Genomic DNA, 21867 nt, shown 5'->3' with positions numbered 1-21867 from the left:
GACCCATTCCTCCTACTGAATTGCTATGTCCTGCCTTAATTTAAGAAGTCCTGCTTAGTCTCACGACAACTTGATATAACTTGGCAGGCAGATATGCCCTGGAGGTCTGCACATTTTTGAAGAGAAAAAAGAGAAGGAGGAATGGATGGGGAGCAGGAAGAGTGGAGGTTGGGGGAAGGACTGAGAGGAGAGGATGGAGGAGAAATTTTGGTTAGGATGTAAAAAAATAAATAATAAATAAATAAAACTAAATTTATTCCAAAAGTGGAAGAATATTGATGGTTATCATATTTAAATTTGAGATACTAAAAGAATGTCCCTCCAGAGACAATGCCACTTATTCTAACTTTATAATGTGTTTGCAGTTGTACAGCGATTGCTGGGGATGTCTTTCTGTATGCTGTGAATGTGTTGCTCTGAGTGATTAATAAATAAATGCTGATTGGACAGTAGCCAGGCAGGAAGTATAGTATAGGCAGGATAAGCAGAGAGGAGAATGCTGGGAGTGGAAGGCTGAGTCAGGAGAAGCCACCGCCACCATGAGAAGTAAGATCAAGATACCAGTAAGCCACAAGCTAAATGGCAACTTACAGATTAATAGAAATGAGTTAATTTAAGATATAAGAACTAGATAGCAAGAAGCCTGCTGCGGCCATACAGTTTATAAGTAATATAAGTCTCTGTGTGTTTACTTGGATCTGAGCTGCTGAAGGAGCTGTGTAGACACAGGAAAACTCCAACTACAAGGGATAATTAAATCATGTTAGGCATAATTTTGAGCTGGTCTAATACATAATGTGTTTGTGTTGTACTCTGAATAATTATATAATGTTTAGGCAATATTAAGACCTGGATATTGTTTTACATTTGGAAATTAGTCATGACATCAAAAGATATAATTGTGTGTCAAGTTGACAAGTGTGCAGTTGTGATAGCTATTTTTGTTTGTCAAATTTATTACATCTGAAATTCATTAAACCCCAAAATGGAGGGGCATGCCTGTGAGGTATTTTTGCTTAATTTGAAGAGAGAAAATCCACATGTAATCCTGATATTTGCATTAGAAAGACATTCTGTTAATCTGGATATTGATGGGGAAAGAAACACCTATAACTCAGATGTTTTGAGCCCCAAAACCCCACTTGTAATCTCAGCCAGGCCTTGTGCTGGAAGCCCATATAAAGAAATGGAAGAAGGGAGTTTTCTCTTTAGCTGCTTGCTCTCACCTTGCTAGCATGTCCATGCCTTCACTGGCATTGGAGCCAACTGCTTTGGGATTCCAGACTATACTGCTGATGGGCTGAGACATCAATCATACTGGACTGAGCAAGTACTGGATTCGAGGACTTTGCCATTATAGCCAGCCAATGTTCAATTAGCTGGACCACAGCCTCTAAGTCATTCTAAAACATAGCCTTTTGTATATATGTATAGAAATTCAGTTACCCCATAAAACCCTAACCAATGCACCGGACAGGTATAGAATTTTTAGAGTAGTTTGGGCCTGAAATTACCTCTGAGTCCCATGGATGGGAAATCCTTGTGCATCTCAAGTTTCCTGGAACTTAATGAGATACATTCCAGCCTGTGAGTTCAGGGTTTACAGGAGTGTGAAACCTCACCTGCCTAAAGAAGAGTCTCAGAGTGAAGTTTGAAATTGCATTTTATTCATAAATTACATTCATTTTACTCAATGGGTCTTTCAAAACAGCAGTCCTTATATACAATGTATAGCCATAGCAAACTATTAAAACAATGACAAGAATATAAGACATAACAAATATTAACAAAACCTTAAACCAAAATGAAAAAAAACAAAATCTAAAGCATAAATATCCCAACATATAAACAAAAAAATTAAGCACATTTCAGGATCACTTGGAATTTCATTAGGGAGAGCAAATGAGGTGAGGAACTAGCTTATTCTCTGCAGTGAATTATCTTCAGCAAAACTTGCACATGACATGGCTTCAAGTCAGCTTGCACAAGTCAGCTTCAGCACTGCACTGGAGAGAATCTTATGCTTTTGGGTGAGGTCTGTCTGGATGGCAGTGTGATGTTAACACAGTCTTCCTTGTCAGATTTCCCATCACATATGGAGTCAGCTTGTCAAAGCCCTTGATAGTAAGCTGACAGAAGAACTCTTGCTCACCCACATGTCCTCTTCATTTTGTTTTGCCCGTCACTGGGGCCACGTGCTGATGGATGTCAGGGTTCTTAGTAATTTGTGTTGTGCCCTCTGAATCTCAGACAAAATGTGATACAATCTTTTCTCTGGGAATAGTGAGCCACAGATGTGGATCAGATTGTGGCTGGATCGCCTGATGGTAGGTTGATATTTACCTCACTAGTGAGTTCACAGCTGAAAAGAGGTGGCATTTTCTGAGGAGGCCGAGAACCTGGAGTGTAGAATGTCATGCCTTCAAGGTGTCTCTGGCTTCTTCCAGCCTTCTCAGTTTTCTGAAGAGGTGCTGTTAGGGAAAATCAACAAAGAAAATATTCAGAATCAGTTTTGCTGTGCCACTGTCAAGAAAAATCAGGGACTATTTATCCCTAGTAAACAAAAGTTAAGAAAGAAAACACACCCCATGAACACCCTGGCTGCTGGGGATGGGGCTCAATGGTGGCTTACTTGCCTAGAACATAGTGTTTCTGCACCAGCAGCTCCTTCTGCAGGAGGCTCTCTTCCTGGGCTGTGGTCTGCTCCAGTTCCACCTGGAGATTTTCAAACCTAGGGGAGGAAGGCAGCTGGGGCACAAGCCTGGTGGGGACCTGCCATGTCAGCTTTTGAGCCCCCACCAGCTCTACTCAGCTAAACAGTCGAGCATTACCTTTCAGCTGAGTTCATTCCTTGCTTGCCTAAGGGAAAAGGGTCAGAGAGCACCTGGGCAGGATTTTTTTCTCAGGTTTTAAAAACTGCTAGAAGTTGGACTGGTAAACATACTGTGCTGCATTAGAAAAAAAAAACAGCATATTTCTCCAACAGTCCAAAAACATCATTTTGGAGAAATATCAGTATGTTAAAGTCTTACGCACAGTTCAGGAAAGATATCACTGGCCTTGAATAGATACCAGGTGAATGTCAATATACTGGAAAACTCTATGCCTGCCCTCTAGTGGAGTCTACACGGCAATGCAAAGAAGGCTCTGGTTATTCCTACAACTTAGAGCCCTGCATGGGATTAATTTGTCAGCTCCTCCTCTGTTTATGACCAAGAGTAAATCTTCTCATGAGAAACTTATAAACACTGCAAAGAGCCTGCAATCCACGGGAGTGTGCTTTATGCAAATTAGCAAAAGGTGGACACTTCTCTCTAAACGTGATGTTCCTGATGGAAAAGATGCAGGAGGACACACTTTCCTTCATGATCAATGATCCTCCTTTCTAGGTTTCTGGCTGCCATGGGAATATTTGTTGGGAGATCTAATCTAAGAGATGAGATACTAGAGGATACTAGAGGTCTCAGAAAGGAAGAGGAGGACACAGTCCCCATCAGACCAAGGAGAAAGCATATTGCTTCCTGTTGACTGCGCCAGCAAGGACACTCTGAGGGTTTCTTTCCCTGGGGTGGCTGGCAGCTTTGCCAATTGACAAAACACAAAGAGGACAGAGATCCAGGTACAGTGGACCCACTTGGATCCACCTGCTTCTGGAAGCCTGGGCTCCTACCTCATCTGGGACACAGTGAAGTGATGCTGCAGCTTTAATGCCAAGTCCCTTTGCCGGGTGAGCAGCTCCTTCTGCTTCAGCAGAGACTGAAGATTTTCCTCAAGTGTTTGATGTTCCTGTTCATTAGAAGATTGTGTTTTTAGTGGAGGTTTCCTCACCATGTACATAAACATGCATTCTCTCTCTCTCTCTAGGACATACATGTATATAGATGCACACATACAAGCAGACTACATTCCATCCACACTTAGTTTCCCAGATACTCTTATGTAAGAAGAGATCACCTGGGATACTATGGAGAACAAAGTTACCTTTCATTAACCTAGAACCTGTCTACCCATATTCCTGCCCGGAGGCAGGAAACACAGGATGCTCTGAGCACAGGGATGTGGAGAAGATCATGTACTTTTACTAAGTGTTGATAATTTTTCAGTTTATTTTTATTTTATATGTGCAGATGTACAGCCTGCTTTTGTGTCTGTATAACATGTGCATGCCTTGTGACCTGGTAGAAGAACTCAGTGTGCAGATAAGTCAATGCAGTGCTTGCCTTGAAATCCTGTACACAGACAGGTGAACACCAGGGTTCCTTGATCTGTAATCTAAGCTCTCCTAGCAAGTTCCCCAGTCTGTGCATTGAAGGCTTAGTTCCCCAGCACAGGACCACTGGATGGCAGTGGACCAGCCCCTTGCTCTCACTCAGTGCTTCCCAGTACCTCAAGGAGGGCAGCTTCCTCCTAAAGAAGCTCTGTATACCACAGGTTGCCTCCATTTAGGCCCAAAGGAATGAGCTCAGAAAACTAGAAAATCTCTCCAATCCGGAGTCTATATTAAACTTTCCTCCAAGTAATTTGATTGTGTTAGGGATTTCTTTGAGTAACAGAAGGTTGACTAACTCACGGCCAAAAGACTGCATATATTATTCCATAATTAACAATATCCCATGGACCACATTGTATGTTTGCACTCATCAGTGATGGGTATCTGAAGAGTTTGTAGCTGGACTGTTCTGATGAGTCCTGCTGTATCCCTGTTGTCCCCTATTCTCTGTGGACAACACTTTCCATTCTGGAATCATTGCTCCACCTGAAGTCTGTAGATCCACTTTCTGAATAATTGCACATAGCTTCTCACAGGGCTGCACCATTTTACACTACTAGCAATGTCTGAGAGATCACACTTCTCCCAACTCTCCATCAGGCTGAACTTAACTCAGTATGAAGAAGTTTGGAATAAAAGCAATTTCTGAGTGCTGCAGAAACAACATGGAGTGGGTACTTGAGAGTATGATAAGCCTAAGCAGTGCCCTGAGACAGCCTCTTCTCACACTTCAGCATAGCTGTGGGACTTCTGCTGGGCTGGGATGCAGCCACAAGCCCCTCTGCAGTTCAGAATTTCTCTGAGAATAAAGTCCAGGACAGCTCCAAGGGCAAGGTTAGCTGAACCAAGTTTAGTCAAAGGTGAAAGGAAAATGGCAGCATGCGAAGTGGAGAAAAACAAAACAAGTGCAGGGAAGTCATCAGTGGTCAGCCTCCTTTCACACAGAGGAGAGGGACACAAACCTTTCCTGCCTTTCCTGCCTCTCAGTAGCCTCTCTCTCACCATCATGGACCCCATTACTTTGTTTTTTTCCAGAGGATTTCTTTGCAGAAATATAATTCTTCCCCTACAAATACCTGAAAAACTTTAGCTTGAATCAATTTTATGTCTTATGTTGTAATTAGTTGTGTGGACATGCAGAAGGATGGGCAGCTCTGCTTGTTCTTTGACTGTGGCAAAGTGGTACTAACAAGATTAGGCACAGTACTTTCTCATTGAAATCCATCTCCATCATCCTTAAAGATGTTCCATTGTTTCGTGACAGAGTGAACATACACTTAGAGGCTCAAACACACATTCTCATTCCACAAAGATACACATAGAGACAACACACACACACACACACACACACACACACACACACACACACACACACACACACACACACACCTACCTTTCTTGAATCCAGAAAGGCAAGGTAGAAGACTAGAATGTTGCAGCACCTTTTCTACTCTAGGGGGAGGTAGTGGGTCCTCCCTGCAGTCTACAAGCCTCTTAGACCCAGCCACGCTCTTCTGCCCTGGCCTGAACTTATTTCCCTTCGCAGGGAAGTTCTTATCACCAGACTCACTGATCATACAGAGAAGTAACAACCTCTGCACAACTGAGTTGGACCACACAAAACCAAGTGCTGGGGGAAGAGGGTCGGACATGAAGCCTCCCGATAGATTTAAGTTGAATCATCATAGTCTCCTCACTAAACTTACCTAGACTCCTCCACAGAAGACATTAACAGCACCAGAGACTAGAAGTCACCCATTGTCAATACCAAACAGGTTTTGACCAGATTACAGTGCACATTACATGAAAACAGGCCAGTCAGTGGAAGGCTACTTAGATCATCCACAGGACTTTTCTAAAATGCAGCACTCTATACAACTATGAGTTGGACTCTGTCCTAAGAGTGAGCTTCAAAATATCAGGTTCCATGTTGTGAAGCCAGTAGACAAAACAGACCTTTTCAGGGAAGTTACCTCTATGGTGTGAAAGAAAACAAGTCTACTTCTTTATTTTTAAAGTAGCTCCATTGTTTGATTTTTGTTATTTATTATAAGACACATTAATTCCAAAGTAATAAAAATGTTTAAAAATGAAGAGAAACCTATAAGTCAGTTCTTTTTCTGAACAAATGAACCATTTAACAATGAAATGAGACAGAAAAAGACAGGCTGCTCTACTGTGAGGAGACAGGAGATACAAAGATCTGTGGCTATCCAGCTTAGCCAGAACAGAAATTTTCAGGTTCAGTGAGAGACTCGGGCTGAAGGGAATAAGGGAGAAAGCCACAGAGGACACTTGATGTCATCATCACACCTTCGAAAACACGCACAGATGTATGCGCCCACACACAGGCATACTCACACACAGACACAAATCCCTCAAATCATCACTGATCAGAACTCAATGAGGAGGACATGACACTGGATGAGGATGACATTGCCAGTTGGTTTTAGACTCCTCACAGTAGCTGTTATAAGTGAGTCCCACAGTTCTGCATCATTTGGGACTAAAAATGCCTAGAGAAACATGCTGTGTCTCTGCAGGCTATGTTGATGCAGTTGGCTCAAATCTGTCACCCTGATCCCCGCCTTTCATAAGCCCTTGTCACATCCCTGGTCATCCATTGAGCTTCTGAATGTAAGATCCAGGATGGGAGAACTGGCCAATGCCACTCACAGCAAATAGTACTGACAAGCTGTTAATTTAGTTTCTGTCACTGTGAACCAAGAGCTTGGCCAGGTAAAGAGAACACCATGGCAGTCTGGGAACAAGAGGGTAAAATGTCATATGACAACCCAAAAGCTGTCTAGGAGCCCTGGTCATTTGGCTTTTTCAGGGGGTGTTCCTCCTTCCATGCTGTGTCTGCCTCTGATCTCACATGACCCCTGCCAAGCAAATGAGACCCAGACCCTTGACCTGACTCACTCAGATCTCTGTGGCTCCCATCATAGCACGGCTCCTCCCATACTGACATACAGGTGAGTGGTATGTGATTGACCCATCTCCCTCAATGGGCTGTGGCTTCCAGCAGAGCAGTAGGGTTTGCTTGCTCTAAGAGACTAACTCCCAGAAAGACTTGTGAATGATCACAGAAGTGAAATATTGGATGGGATGGGTCAGGTGGAGGAGTGAGTAAATGGTTGCATGGGTGTGAATATATGTGTGTGTATGGTCAGACTGGTGGCAAGGTTGGCCCTGCTGCTTCAACCTACCTGCAGCTGCCTTGTCCAGAGGTCATAGATCTTCTCATGGGCCTCTTCACCGAGCCTCTTTGCCTCCTCACAGGACTCTTGTAGTAAAATCTGTTCCCCCTGCAGCTTTTTCTTGTCATCTAGCAAGATTCTTACTTTCTCCTTCAGCTGAGTCTGTTCACTCAGGTGCTGACTGTAGAGGGTGCTGAAATATCACCAAAAATGATGATCTCTGCCTCCATCTCCCACTCCTGCCTCCTAATACCATGATTCCTGCAAGGTCCCATGTCCCCATCCCCAACAGACCTGTGCTGGAACCCACATTAGTCATGGCAGCATCACTCAGGTGCAGGCCAAAGCCAGAGAATAGCCCATTCCAGAAAGATTTACACTACTTCTGAAGACCCTGACAGCAAAAGGGATCCATGTACCTCTGAAGACTGGATCTTCTGCATCCCACAAACATACCCTGGTACTTAACTGTTCACAGTATTGGGAAAATATTAGGATGTAGAGGGAAGCCATGCTCTGAGGGAGACAGAAGACACATCAGGAATACTTTCCATCCATGTGTCCGAAGAAACCAGCTCTCTAAGTTCCTGCCAGAGCCACAGAAACCATTCATGGTGCAAACTATGTTTTCTGTCTAGAAGTTCCAGAAGCTGACCGGCAAAAGTTGGGAGGGGCTATCAGACTCTTAACACTTAGGAGAACTCAGTCTAGGAGGCACAAACCCAAGAGCAATAAGGCAGGCTGCTTGCTAAGAGGTAAACAGACTAGAACCACCGCCCTCACTTTGGTTTAAAGGTGGAGAAGGGAAGAAGATGCTGTGGGATGTCTTTCTGTATGCCGTGAATATGTATTGCTTCCATTGGTAAATAAATAAGCTGCTTTGGCCTTTGGCAAGGCAGGAAGGAGCTCGGCATGAAAGTCCAGGAGAGACAGAGAAGAAAAGCAGAACTGGAGGAGATGCCAGCTGCCACCCAAGGAGCAACATGCCAGCAGCCTGGCATTCAGCAGCCATGTGGGAAAACAGTGATGAATAGAATTGGGTTAATTTAAGATGATAGATATAGCTAGGCTGAAACTTAAGCCATTGGCCATATAGTTTGTAAGTAATGAGTGCTTCTGTGTGTTTATTTGGGATCATTTTGCTGCAGGAGGCAGGTGGGACAGATTCCTCCTGGCAGCAGGGTCAGGCAGGACTGGAGAAACTTCAGACAACAAGAAACACTCCTTAGCAAGTTCTGGAGTCCACCCAAGTCATGCACTCAACAGTAAATTTTGGTCTCACTCAGCTCTGTGCATTTGTACAAGGCCTCACTAATTTCTTTGGGTATTTTCTTCACATCTGACATATCCTTCTTATGCTCTGTGTTCTGCATCTCATTATCCGAATTCAGCCTGTGGTAGGGCATAGCCCCAGGAGCAAAGAACCCTGTGAACACAGGCCTCAGGGACCCCATGAATTAAGGTTGCATTTTGCACTACCCAAGTCTACTGGATGTCACATCCTGAATCCTATGTACTGGGAACTCCTCATGTGCATTAGACTTTCTACCCTGCCCCAGGGCCAGGAAAGGCTGGGTGTCAACAGGGAGGGAGACAGGGCTCCATGAGCTCCCTCAGTAGGCCTAGAGAGGTAGACTAGCACTCTAAAAAGGTCCATCAGTGTGGGCATACCTGAAAACTGTGATGACATTTCCACTGGCATGAGAACAGAAATGCTTGTCCTTACAAGGATAACCAGAACTCATCATCAGTATTGCCATGCATGAGGCACTCCATGAGGATGGCTTTATAAACTCACAAGGGGATTCCAATGGGGCACCAGGGTGAGCACAAAGACTGAGAACAGTGATGCTCAAAGTGGAGCTCCCTGGTCTCAGCCCTTATATCACCTGAAATGTTTGAAACAGGCAAATCCTCAGGCCTACTATCAATATGCAGCTCACAAGATCTGAAGGGACACACACACACACACACACACACACACACACACACACACACACTTTAAGCGAGCCTCTCAGAGACAGTACAGAAGACACTGACACCAAATCCTGAGCACAAAGAGATGCATTTCCCCAGCAGGGCAAGCATGGCATTGGGAGCCTGCCTCTGGATCAGGCAAAGGCAGACAACATGCAGCAGGCTTTTTTCAGCAGTGGGATTTTAAATAGAAAGGTTAAGTCTGTGCTAGGGTGAGTTGCTGAGATCTGATTGGACAGGTTGGCAAGTGCAGCCGAGTAATGAATTTTGATTGTTGCACTTTGGTGTTCACTTTTAAGAATGAGCCAGTGTCCAAAAAAGGGAATGAACTTTGGGGACTAAATTTAGGAATCTAATCTAATGGTTTATCAAGGGAGAGGGAAGTGAAAAGGGCAAAACCTGACACTGCCATGTTTGCGATATTTGGGCCCCTTAGAGGGCAATTCACATGCACACAAACCCACAGTTAGGATGTCAGAGAAATGCAGGTGGGTGGCATTGTCTCACAGTACAAGGAACAAGACCAGAGAGGAGCTGGGATGGACAGCAGGCCTTCCAGACACACAGAGATGGACCAAGTATGACCACCAGGCCCTTCAAGCTGCTCCCAGAGCAACAAGCAAAACTAAATATCTTGTCAAATACAGAGACTCAGGTTAAACTCAGAGCACCCAGCATCTCCTACAAGCCAACACTGTCAAGGTCTCTTGAAATGCATGTTGTGATCTTACACCCTACTGCCCCTCTCTGTGGATTGTGATTCAGGCCACAGGCTCTGGTTTTCATAAGGAGGAAGCAGAACAGCCTGTGTCCCTTCTCACTCCTACAGACTTCAGTTCTGCCTCTCAGATGCATTCAGGAAAATTTGTTTGTGCAGGTCACCCTGCAGGTGCAGTTTCCAGTGACCTAAGGACTGCTGGAATTGACACAGGAGGGTCAAGGCATTCACCAGAGAACAGGCACGATGAATACCTGTTGTTCAATTCATTGTTGTAATGGGCCAGGAATTCACGCAGTTCATTCCTGTCATTGGTCATCATCTGTAGCTGAAGTTTCAGTTTTTCCACCTGGTTCAGCTGCTGCTCCTGTTCAATGAGGTAGAAAGTTGTGGATGATGCCTTCCTAGCAGCCCCTGTAGGTACATAAACACAAGTGATTTTCTAGAGATGAATGGCATAAGCCAAGATCATCATGTGCAGTCCCAAGAGGAGGCCTGAGGAAGAGGAAATGCATGGAATCCATTGAAGCCCTCAAAGATCAGAGCAGATCCTTAAGCTGGTCCTCATATGCCATGTGTCTGACTCCAATCACTATGGCTAGATATATGCCTCAGCCCCTACTGCAGCCCCACTGGCCCTGAAATAGATAAGCAAGGCCAGCCATGTTGGTTTGGAATTGTCATCTCATACCTGATGTGATGCAAGGAAGTCCAGGAGTCCCTAGTGTTCTTCGCCTAACAGCCCTCATAACCTGTGTCCATGACTAAAAGGAACTGAATGTCTCAGACCTGGGTACATGGATGGAAACTTTCCCTTCCTAGTATTTACATCAGATATAAAATGCAACAACATCCCATTCTGATACCACATTAGTGGTTCTGGGCCTCCTGTTGCATTCTTTGCCACTCAGAATGAACTGAAGGAGGTCACAGCACAGCAGCTGCAGCTTTGACCATCCCTGGCCCTCTGCCAACTAACCATCAGGAATCCTCCACCTTGAATCTGCTCTTTAAGAACCAGGATAAGCAGCATAGGCCCATTGCTTCATGATCACAGCTACTGAACCCCAATACTAGAAGGTCAAGTTCTAGCCTCACCTCCTTAGAAAACTCTCTCTGCCAATCAGTGTGATCAGTCTTGCCAACATGTCAATTTGGTGAACTCTATAAGTACTTGGTGAATGCCTCAAGGGCAGTTGGCATTGCCCAGACTCTGGTGATTTCACAGACGATGCCAAGGGCTCTCCAGGATACAATAGAATTTCCAGAGAATGGACTGTTAGGGCCACTGCCAATGGTCATCACCTATCTGATAACAAGCTCTTCCCCGATTCACCAATAGCCAACCTGCCCTCTCCAGGAGCCTTTCCTGAATAACAAGGGAAGGCCTTCAGCACCTCCTCCTTCCAATCCTGAGATCTCTCTGATTCATTAGAATCTAGTTCATTCTAATTCAACAGTTCATCATGTGTGGAGAGCAAGAGTCACTTTCCAAACACTGCCCAAAAATGGCTCTTCTCATTCTTATAATCCCAAGCTAATAAGATGAGAAATTAAGGATTCTAAGAAAATAGCTCAGGATAATGGGGTAGGAAGATCTGTTCCATGAGATGAACAAGAACATTAGAGAAGATCCACGGGGCAGTTACAATGTATTGGAAGGTGGATGATTATGTGGGTCCTGTCAGAACAATGATAAGTCATATTGGAAATGATGGAACTTTTGCTAAAACCTTCAGCAGAACACATTTCAACCATCATGAAGGTAGCAAAAGTGTTATCAACTACTAATAGGTATGACTGAAAATAATTAAGGACTGGGCATCCCCAGGTGAGCTGTCAGTCACCAAGAACAAATACTTACAGGAAGAGTGATGTCCCAGTCCTGAACTCAAGGTAGAGGAAAGAGGACTGGCTAGTGAGAGGGCAGGAACTTAGAAACCTTAGGGGTCACTGACATGTGGCAATACTTGGTGGCTCCTGCCCTGCCAGTGGTTGTTATTTAAAATGTGAGACTCTCTAGCTCTGGCCAGAGGACTTTACTCTCCCTGTTATTAGTGACACACACCAAAAGAAATCCAGTGTGGGTGAAGTGCAGGGCTGGAACTGAAACCTCTTTAGTCCCTCTGTGCTTCCTTCCCACTCAGAGTGAAAGCAGAGGGCCCTCAACAGAGCAGCTTCAGCCTTTAACTTCCCTGGCTCTCTGCAAACTAACCATGGAAAATCCTCAACTCTGGGTCTGCTCTTGAAGAACTCAGAGGACCAGGATAGGCCCATTGCTTCTCAGAAACTCTCCTCTCCTGAGCTCCACTCCTGGAAGGATCAGCTGAAGCCTTCCTCCTTCAGGAGCTCCCCTTCCCTTTCCCAGGACTCACTGTGCTTTCCCCAGAACCATTTGTTTCTTGATGTGTGACATGGTGACTGAAGGCCATCTTCCTTCTGCCTCCCTCTGATCTCCCTTTGCTCGCCATCCTGTCTCCCAAGAATCCTGTTCAGTCTAGTCAGCATGTCTGTCGGTGAAACATGAGACACACCACAAAGGCCCCAATGACAGTTGGTGTTGCCACAACACTGGTGACATCACATGGAATGCCAGGGCTCTCCAGGAGACAGTAGAATGTCCATATGCTGATGTCACATGGTATAGCTATTTCATTCCTGCTACATTCCTCACCCCAAAATGACTTGAAACCAAGGTGCCATTTCCATGAGCTTCTGTGGTCACAATGGGAGCCTTTAGGTAGATCCTCCTTCTAAAGTCAGAAATCTAGCCCTCTGCTTCATTAGAAATTTCATCTAACTGAAGTTGTATTTCATATATATTCCTTCTTCCCAAAATATTCTTTTTATATTCCCATACCGAAAACCTTATAGACCCCATATAACCTTTAGTCCCATATAAACTTTATTTATATTCAAATCTCATAACTTATTTAGCTTTAATGTTCCATATTTTTATGTTAAACTACTTCTACAGACCCAATACAAAAATTATACCATCTCTCAAGACATACTTAAGCCTTTAATTTTTATAAACATATTACATCTTTAAATATCTTTTTCTATTTAATTCATTGAGTTATCTTCTGCTTGAAATTTGACCCAGTTTTTTCTTATATTAACCAATAATAATCTGTAACCAATTCTCTTAAATGATGGCAAGTATTTGTAACCATTGAACAGAAATGACCAAAATTCATGTTTTTTTGTCTCGGTGTATGTGTGTGTGTGTAAACAAAATCATAATTTTTTAAATCATAATGTATCTTTAACATTTTTCTATGCATTACCAGGACAGAGAGGGGTTAAAATGGGAAGCCAATGAAGAACTTGGCTTAGGAAGGAAGGGAGGGGGATTTAGATTCAGAGTGTGCAGGCAGTAAACTCCCAACTGCCCCTATCTCCCCCACCTCTGCCTGCCTGTAGAGAGTGCATTTCCCCCCTCTGTGAGAGCCACAGGAGCCTCTCCTGCAGGCTAATACCAGCCTTGCCTGTCTTGGCCCTGAGTCTGTTCCAAATTCCTTGAGGGAGGCATCTGCCCACTCAGAGCCTCTTCTGCAGGGTCTGCTAACTCTGGGAACTCACCTCCTAGCTTGGGTAATTAGGGGAGGTGCTTGAAGTCTACAGTTATCATCATTGGTTGTGGACAACTTCCCTTCCAATCATCCTGTCCTGCTCCAGAAGTTCACTGCTGAGATGAGGAAGGACATGGGGAAGGGGCAGACTCAGTCCATATGAACACAGTTCCAATACTGCTTCTATTCATGAGACTCACTTTATCATCAAGATTCTCTTATCATGAGGCTTTTATTGTGCCATCTGCAGTACCTGGGTCTTGGGGAACAGAGCTGTTTGAAATTTGCCCTCCAGCCTGTCCCTTCACCATCATTAAACACACCTTGAAGTGGGATTGACCAGAAAGCAGAAAGTCATGAGGCTTTCCCTACCTCCTCTCATCATGGTAGTTGATGACTTCTGAGGCTGTCACTCACTGGATAGCAGTGTATCAGCAGTTGATCCTGTCCCATTTGGAAAGTGGAGTCCTGGGATAGTGCTGACTCTGCCTCAGCTGTTGTCATCATTTCTAACAGACACAAATGGAGATGAGGAGTAGAATACAATAGACATATCTGACTCTGAGCATATTCATTCCCAATCTCCCACTGTCCTTTGCCTCATGCCTCTCTCCTTCCCTGAAAGTTTATCCCTGAAGGCTGGTCTCAGATTTCCAGCAATGCTTCTAATTCAGTTCCTCATTGTTGGGTTTTCTTTTTATTCTTCTTTTCCATAGATGCTTTTTTTCTTGCCCTAACATGACATTTGAAGGATAGTGGGAAGGAGGCATCTTAGAGATCTGAGGTCAGGGTATCACAGTGTTCCATTCCTCTGTCCTATTGAAGATGGAAAACTACACTTAATAACTGTGGCATGTAAAAATAAAGAGAACAAAACTGAATTAACATCTTTTTCTACTGGTCCTCAACCAATCAAATCTCAGTTATAAAGGCAAAACTGTGGGGAAATTCTTCCTGTGATTTCTAGATGAAGTGTAAGCATTGTGCTACCCTCAATGCCAAACAGAATTTAGGGAAGGTGACCTCAGTTAAACCAGCAATCTAATCACAGAGCTTGAAATCCTTTTCCTGTCTGCAGCAGCAGAATCTGGAAGAAGAGAAGTTATATAGTTACCCAGCAGGGATACCCATTTGCTGTCTCAGCCTGGATGCCTGTGGTAACAGTTGCAGTAGTAACATCCCACCTGGAAGTCTTGCTGTCACTATCATTGGATCCTGGGCACCCACAATTTCCTGCTCTTCACCAAGTTCTGGATAGCCAGTAAGTGTTTTTAGACTTACTTGATGGGGATGATTTACCATAATCTGAATGTGCATTCGAGGAGGAAGGAGAAACTGAAACTTATCTGTGCTTGATGTCAAATGGTATCCGAGGGACTTAGCATGTGACATAGATTGTAGATATCCATCTTAGAAAGATGTAGCTAGAGTTTACCTGCCTGGCCCACAGTCAGGACAAATCTTTATTACCTGACAGTCCCACAGCCGCTCAGACCCAACCAAGTAAACACAGAGACTTATATTGCTTACAAACTGTATGGCTGTGGCAGGCTTCTTGCTGACTGTTCTTATATCTTAAATTAATCCATTTCCATAAATCTATACCTTGCCACATGGCTCATGGCTTACCGGCATCTTCACATATTGCTTGTCCTGGAGTCAGCTGGCAGTGACTCCTTCTGCCTTCCTGTTCTTTCTTTTCTCCTCTCTGTTAGTCCCACCTATATTTCCTTCCTAGCCACTGGCCAATCAGTATTTTATCTATTGAGCAATCAGAACAATACATTTGCCATAGAGAACATCCCACAGCAGAAAGACCCTGAAACATCTACACATTGTTAGTAACATCTTAGACAATATCAGTGCTCTAGAAGCATGAAAGTTCCATGCACAGAATGAAGCATGAACAAGCATGCCCCACCCCACTGTAATAATGCTATGACCCCATCATAAAGCATGAGGGCACCATCATATTGTGCCACAATACACACATGCTTGTTTCCATACAACACTCACAAATATGTGCCCATATTCATACATTTAAAAACATGTACGTGTCTACAACTTTGCATGCACACACACACAGACACACACATACACACACAGAATTATACTTTGAAATTAAATTAGATGTACAGTAAATTGGCATAACAAGAAATTAAAAAGAAACAAACAACTTTTGTGGCATTGTTATGCATGTATATGGTATGCATGTTGAATGCAGAACTATGAATATAATTATGTACATATTTTTATAAGTATCTATATGATATACCTAATATGTACAACCATATCTAACTGCATATACATGTGTATATAAATATAAAGATGAACTGAAATCCCAACTCCCAGACACCAGCCAAGGAGGCAGCAGAACTTTCCAAGTGGCTGGCTTGATGTGTTTGCTCTTTCCTGCCTTCAACTCTGAGTGCCTGTTATTTTTCTTAATATTATCATTCATTTGAAACAAAATTCTGCATAAATTTTTCACAATGCCCTTAATATTAAAATATTCTCTAACTTTCAGAACCACAAGAAAACCCTCTAAGGCAGAAAGCCATGAGTCAATCATGAAAAGTACCAGGGAATGGCCAATGAGATGGCTAGTTTGCTGGAAGGAAAGAGCTGACTCCTCCTAATTTGTTTATTGACCTCCATAGGAACAGAATGACAAAATACATGGCATGGCATGTATTTTATGTTCATTCTCTCTCTATTGTATATATGTTTTTATTTCCTCATCACTAAGTAAGTAAATAGAGAGATAGATATTATTATTTTAAATACCAATCAGAAGATTTCTATACACTTATCATATGAAATAATTTTTTTTTTTTGGTTTTTCGAAACAGGGTTTCTCTTGTGTAGCTTTGCGCCTTTCCTGGAACTAACTTGGTAGCCCAGGCTGGCCTGGAACTCACAGAGATCGGCCTGCCTCTGCCTCCCAAGTGCTGGGATTAAAGGTGTGCGCCACCAGCGCCCGGCTTGAAATAATTTTTAAAAGAATGAAAAAAATCTCATGCAGCTTACAACTGTTGGTAACTCCAGGACTAGAGGAGTCAACACCCTCCCACAGGCAAACATGAAGTCAAAACACAAATGCACATAAATTAATGAATAAACAATTAAATATTTGTAGGAGCTAGTGGGGTCATGAACCCCACAAGCATCCCACAGAACTAACTAACCTAGGCTCATAGTGATTCACAGACTGAACCACCAACCAGGGATCATGCATGGGGCTGACCTAAGCCCTCTGCATGTTTTTTACAGTTGTATAACTTGATCCTCTTGTGAGACTCCTAATGGTGTGAGCAGGGCTTGTCTCTATTGCCTGCTTTTGGAACCCATTCCTCCTACTGCTGTGCCCAGCCTCAATGTAAGAAGTCATGCCTAGTCTCACCACAACTTGATATAACATGGCAGGTGGATATGCACAGGCGGCCTGCCCATTTCTGAAGAGAAAAAAGAGAAGGAGGAATGGATGGGGAGCAGGAAGAGTGGAGGTGGGGGGAGGGACTGAGAGGAGAGGATGGAGGGGAAATTTTGGTTAGGATGTAAAACAAAAATAAACAAATAAATAAAACTAAATTTATTAAAAAAGAGGGAGAATATTGAAAGTTATCATATTTAAATTTGAGATACTAAAAGAATGTCCCTCCAGGGACATTGCCACTTATTCTAACTTTATAATGTGTTTGCAGTTGTAAGGGATTGCTGAGGATGTCTTTCTCTATGCTGTGAATGTGTTGCTCTAAGTGATTGATAAATAAAATGCTGATTGGACAGTAGCCAGGCAGGAAGTATAGTATAGGCAGGATAAGCAGAGAGGAGAATGCTGGGAGTGGAAGGCTGAGTCAGGAGAAGCCACCACCATGAGAAGTTAGATGTAAAGTACAAGTAACCCACAAGCCACATGGCAACTTACATATTAATAGAAATGGGTTAATTTAAGATATAAGAACTAGATAGTAAGAAGCCTGCCACAGCCATACAGTTTATAAGTAATATAAGAATCTGTGTGTTTACTTAGGTCTGAGCTGCTGAAAGAGCTGGGTGGACACAGGAAAACTCCAACTACAAGGGATAATTAAATCATGTTAAGCATAATTTTGAGCTGGTCTAATACATAATGTGTTTGTGTTGTACTCTGAATAATTACATCATGTTTAGGAAATATTAAAACATGGTTATTGTTTTACATTTGGAAATTAATCATGACATATTAGATATAATTGTGTCTCAAGTTCACAAGGGTGCAGATGTGATAGCTATTTCTGTTTGTCAAATTTATTACATCTGAAATTCATTAAAACCCCAAAATGGAGGGGCATGCCTGTGAGGTATTTTTGCTTAATTTGAAGAGAGAAAATCCACATGTAATCCTGATCTTTGCTTTAGAAAGACATTCCATTAATCTGGATATTGATGGGGAAAGAAACACCTATAACTCAGATGTTGTGAGCCCCAAAACCCCACCTGTAATCTCAGCCAGGCCTCATGCTGGAAGCCCACATAACAAAATGGAAGAAGGGAGTATATTTGGTAAGGTAGTCTTGTAGAGTTGCCTTAAGAGTATAAGCTTGTAAGAATATAAATAATTATATGTTGAATGTGAGTTTGTGTAAAAGTGTAAATGTTAAATGTGAGTCTATGCTTAATGTATATGATGAAGGAACCTAGGATACAGAAAACAGTGTCCATAGCGAACTGCAAGCTAGCAGTCTGGGCTGTTTCAGAAACTTCAAAAGCTCCTAAGAATGGTAGATGCCAGAGCCACCACAATGGCCATGGTCAGGCATCCACAGCTGAGACCTGTGTAATATCAACACAGCACTGAAAAACCTGAGCTAGCAGCAAAAGCATTGCAGTTTCTATTTGATAGCTAAAAGAAAGTCTCTTTTGAGAGGACTTTGCACCAACCAGCACTTATGGAACTAACAGCTTTCACCCTGAAGGAAAAACTGCCATAAAATGCCGCTGTAACTAAAAATGTCTCTGGCCTGAGAACAAAAGTTGCAGAGATGCTTGTTTGAACTAATTGTTAAATGCAAAAAGTTTTTGACTGTAAAATGTTTCTTCATATTTGGAAGTGGAATTCTAGTACCAAATTTGTTTGAACTTTTTGAACTTACAAAAAAATAAGGTAAAACTCCAAAAAGGTTTTGGTTATGGGTTTCTTCATATTTGGAAGGCTTTTACCATAATTTATTATTTGAATTTTTGGACTTAAGAAGTGACTTGGACAGTAATGATTTCTTAAAAATGGGACAGTTTTAATTTACTTATGCATATAGACTGTATCCATGGTGGTGACTTAGGAACAGTTTTATGGAATTGTGTTAACAATGGAAATGTTTAAATGGAAAATTTTATTTATTTTTTACTTAGTCTCAAGATTTAGCTTTGTGAATGCATATATGCTTTACTAACTGTGGTGATTCATGAATTGTTTTGTGTTAAAAATGGAACTGCTTAAAATGGAGCTATTTAAATAGAGAAATTTGTTTTTTGTCTAATAAATTATAAAGAAAAGAAGGAGTGTTAATATTCCTCAGTCTATTTAATTTAAAAATATTTTAGTGTTACTTGAGTGAATTAATGTTATGTTTTGTATAGTTCTATTAAGAAATTGTTTTTGTACAGTGTTTGTAAGAAAGTATTAATGGCAATAGTGAGAATATTGCCTTTGAATGTATGTTCGTAGGAATAATAATGGTGTATAGTAATGTTCATGTAAGAATCATTATGTTAATATAAAATGTTTATATTAAAATGTTTACATTAAATTAATTAAATATAAATTTATTGATATTAATGCACCCTTCTTTGGTTAAGAAAGTATTTAAGTTTGATGTGAATACATCAGAAGTTTATCCTATGTTTTGTTAGCAAGAAATTCAAATGGTTCTAATAAGAGTTTGCTTTAAGATGTAAGATTGAGAGAATTGTTAATGTGTATAGCAATATTCATATTAGAATTATGTTAACCTTTAAATGTTAATGATGAAGCTATTGGTGTTTTTAAGACTGATGCAGTTGCATCAGGAGTTTCTGGATTTAAAGGGCTTGTGCAGCCAGGACTGCTTTAGTCACCTTAGTCCCATTTTGAAAAAGAAATGCCATCTTTATCATCCTCTACTCCCATACTGGGAGACCTGACAGGTATGGATATTGCTGTGAGCTCTTAATGGGGGCTCATTGTTTTTTATAGATTAAGAAGGGGGGACACATTGGAGCCCATTTTTAGGTTTTCTAGTGGCTTTACCTAGCAGGTATGTGTGGTGGTATTGTGTTCCCCAAAATATTGTGTACCTTAATAAACTTATCTGGGGTCAGAGAACATAAAAGCCACTAGATACTTAGGATAGGCAGTGATAGCACACGCCTTTAATCCTAGCATTTCAGAGGTAGAATTTCTCTGGATCTCTGAGTTCAAGGCCACATTGGAAACAACCAAGCATAGTGACACATGCCTTTAGTCCCAGAGAGCAAGCCTTTAATCCCAGGGAGTGATGGTAGAAGGCAGAAAGATATATAAGGCATGAGGATCAGGAACTAGAGGCATTTGGCCTGCTTAAGCATTTGGCCTGCTTAAGCATTTGGCTGGTTAAGCTTCAGGCTTTTAAGCAGCAATTCAGCTGAGAGCCATTGGGATGAGGACACAGAAGCTTCCAGTCTGAGGAAACAAGACCAGCTGAGAAGTTGACCAAGTGAGGCAGGCTGTGGCTTGTTCTGTCTCTCTGATCATCCAGATATGTTTATTAAGATACAAAATATTTTAGGGAACACAATACCACCACAGGACTGCATAGAGATTGGACCATGGGCCTGAGTGCAGGTGTCTGAGATGGTCTGCACTTGTCTGTGTGGGGGCAGAGGGGAAACCTTTTGCTCCACGCCTTGGCATTCCTTGATATACCCTAGGGCAGAGATAGTCGACTATCTTGCATTTCTCTCTGTTTCTTCCTCTCTATCCTAACTAATATTTCCTGCTGCTCCTACTCAAGAGTACTCAGGAGGAAATGAGGCAGTGAGGGATGGTTTTTCACAGAGGGGCACTATTAGGAGGGGCACTATTATTAATGGTTTTGTTGGTGTGGATGTGGCCTTAGTGGAGGAAGTGTGTCACTGTAGAGGCAGGCTTTGAGTTCTCATGTATGCTCAAGATGAGTGAATCAGATCACTTCATGTTGTTTCCAAGTCAATATGTAGGGACTTTCAGCTCCGGCTCTAGCACCATGTCTGCCTGCCTGTTGCCTTGCTTTTTACCATGATGATAAAGAAGTAAACCTCTGAACTGTAAGAGAGCCACAAAATTTAATTGTTTTCCTTTATAAGAGTAATAGAAACCCTAAGTAAAACAGAGAAAAAAGTTAATATTACAGAGTTAGCAGGGAAAATAACATAAAAATTCCTCAGTCAGTTAAAAATAGAGAATTCACTGTATACACTAAGTGGGTAATTCCACCATCATACATATGAAAACAACACATGACATGTGCTGGTCAAGAACACATCTCCATTCATGTTTACTGAAGCATAATTTAGAGTGCACACAATTAGAAATGACTTGATTGTCCTTCAACACATGAATACAAGATATTGTATTATTTGATTTTTTTAATGCAGAGAAACATTTTTCTTTTGGTTTTGAGATTGTAATATAATCATGCCTGCTCTCACCTCCCTTTCCTCCCTTCATATTTTCCCATACAGCTCTCCATGGGCTCCTTGATTATCAGAAGTTGTATCATTAGTAACTATTATTACATACATCATATATATATATATGTGTGTGTGTGTGTGTGTGTGTGTGTGTGTGTGTATTCCTACATACATATAAGTAGCAATCAACCTTTCAAGAAAGGCAATCCTATTATTTTGAACATATAGATGAATGCAGAGATTATGTTCAGGAACATGAGCTAGACACAAAAAACCAAATGCTGTCTGACCTCATTCAAAACTGGATCCTAAAGTCAATCCCCTGACCTAAGTTTGAATGGTGACTGTGAGAGGCTGAATATCAGGGTGTTGAGGAATTGCTTGTCAAAGGACACATTTCAGTGTCAAAAGAGGGTTAATTTAAAGAAATACTTCAAGCTGTGTGCAGAAGAGCTA

At 42.1% G+C, this 21867-nt stretch overlaps 2 long non-coding RNA genes across 2 annotated transcripts in view; one reads left to right on the top strand and one right to left on the bottom strand.

The window, feature by feature from the left end:
- Positions 1 to 18288, top strand: part of LOC143270552 (uncharacterized) — a 37593-nt gene extending 19305 nt beyond the window's left edge. The window contains exons 4-5 of the long non-coding RNA XR_013047748.1: positions 14822 to 15004; positions 18145 to 18288. This is a non-coding gene — a long non-coding RNA (uncharacterized LOC143270552). The remainder of the gene's footprint in view (positions 1 to 14821; positions 15005 to 18144) is intronic.
- LOC143270554 (uncharacterized) lies at positions 2637 to 8300 on the bottom strand. The gene is made up of 3 exons (XR_013047751.1): positions 7483 to 8300; positions 3671 to 3786; positions 2637 to 2731 (listed from the first exon to the last, which is right to left on the bottom strand). It is a non-coding gene; the product is annotated as an uncharacterized LOC143270554 (long non-coding RNA).
- Positions 18289 to 21867: the final 3579 nt, after the last annotated feature.

The sequence above is a fragment of the Peromyscus maniculatus genome, chromosome 23 (assembly GCF_049852395.1).
Source record: "Peromyscus maniculatus bairdii isolate BWxNUB_F1_BW_parent chromosome 23, HU_Pman_BW_mat_3.1, whole genome shotgun sequence".
Classification (NCBI taxonomy): Eukaryota; Metazoa; Chordata; class Mammalia; order Rodentia; family Cricetidae; genus Peromyscus; species Peromyscus maniculatus.
Note: the sequence above shows the minus strand (reverse complement) of the source record. Positions and strands in the feature narration are given on the sequence as shown.